The following is a 1,790-nucleotide window of genomic DNA, read 5'->3' on the forward strand; positions in this document are numbered from 1 at the left end:
TCGCCAGATCGGAAAGAGAAGGGAAGGGTCAAGAGTGAATATACGCAGTCGACAACAATTATTAACATGATATACTCCGTCTCCATGAAAAGGCAGGCGTGATGAAATAAAGAGGCAATGTCTACACCCCGCAAGGAGGTGATGGCACTACGCCAAAACAGGGCATTAATGGCGGTTTTTTTAACGGCGGTAACGAAAACCGTCGTTAAAGGTACTATTAACGGCGGTAACGAAAACCGTCGTTAAAGGTATCATTAACGGCGGTTTTGTTACCACCGTTAAAAAAATCGCCGTTAATGCCCACTTTTAACGGCGGTAACAAAACTGTCGCTAATGCCCAATCATTACCGCCGTTAATGACGGCGGTCTTTGCCGGCGAAACTCCGGCGTGCTCCGGCGAAACTCCGGCGAGCTTCAGCGAAACCATCTACAATAAAGTAAAAGTAACGTTTAAATATTTATTTAGGGAATATATTTCATGAAGAGTGGCTATGGTAGAGTGATTAGTGTGGGTGGATGAGAGGTTGAGGGTTCAAGACTTGGGGAGTGCAAGAAGAAAGAATTATTTTTTGAAAAATTTGAACCTATTTACGGCGGTAAAAAACCGCCGTTTTTGGTCGACTTTTAACGACGGTAATTTACCTTTTTATGACGGTTGTACTTTTTCCGACACGCGCATAAACGGCGGTAACAAAACCGCCGTTAATACCGCCGTTAAAGGCTTTAACGGCGGTTTTATAGCCTTTAACGGCGGTAAAAAACCGCCGCTAAAGCCCAATTTTGGCGTAGTGTGGCTTTGTCAGGGGTATTCACAAAAAGAATGCGCTCGTCAATGATTGCTTTTTCCGACGAAGATCTGGCGTAGATCCATTACCCCCAGAATGATGCCTTAGTGGTAACATTGTAGATTGGGGAATTCGTCATGAGAAGGATATTGATAGATCAAGAAAGCTCCGCGAAAATCATGTACTATGGGCTCTACAAAAAGCTAGGCTTACCTTCTGAAGCCCTACTCACGGTCGATTCACCACTCTATGGATTTAATTCAAGTCCAGTCTTTCTTTTGGGAAGAATCATTTTGCCAATAAAGACCAGAGGAATGGTTCAACACGTCAAATTCCAAGTTGTTAGTGTAACATCCCCATATAACGCCATAATGGGAAGAACATGGCTCCATCAAATGGGGGCGGTCCCATCTACCTTCCACGACGTCCTACGCTTCCTGTCAGACAATGGCAAAATAGTGTATGGCGATATCATCCGCAAGGCCATGAATACAAGAAGTTTGAGCATGCGAATTAGAAGAGGAAACCGAACTGCAGCCTGGCAACAAGAGTGCTGAAGAACTAGAAAAAGTGCAAATCGGTTTGATAGATGAAGAAAGATTCTTCCTTGTAGGAAAGAATCTCACCTCTGAAGAAAAATGACACTTGATTGATTTTTTACTTCATTACCTGGATGTCTTCACATGGACTCCATACAAAATAGAAGGTATTGATCCAAGGGTGATGAGTCACAAGCTCAACGTGAGCCCAAACTCATGACTTGTAATACAGAGAAGTAGAAGATCAGCACCACAACACGCAGAAACTATCAAGGAGGAAGTCGCGAAATTGCTCGAAGTAGATGCCATTCGTGAAGTTCAATACCCGAAATGGCTATCTAACACTGTCGTTGTAAAGAAAAGAATGGAAAATGGAGAGTGTGTGTGGATTTCACCGATCTGAATAAGACATGTCCCAAGGATAGCTTTCCCTAGCCAAAAATTGATCAGCTAGTAGATGCGACAT

Source organism: Camellia sinensis, chromosome 9 (assembly GCF_055761805.1).
Source record: "Camellia sinensis isolate YWXY chromosome 9, ASM5576180v1, whole genome shotgun sequence".
Lineage (NCBI taxonomy): Eukaryota > Viridiplantae > Streptophyta > Magnoliopsida > Ericales > Theaceae > Camellia > Camellia sinensis.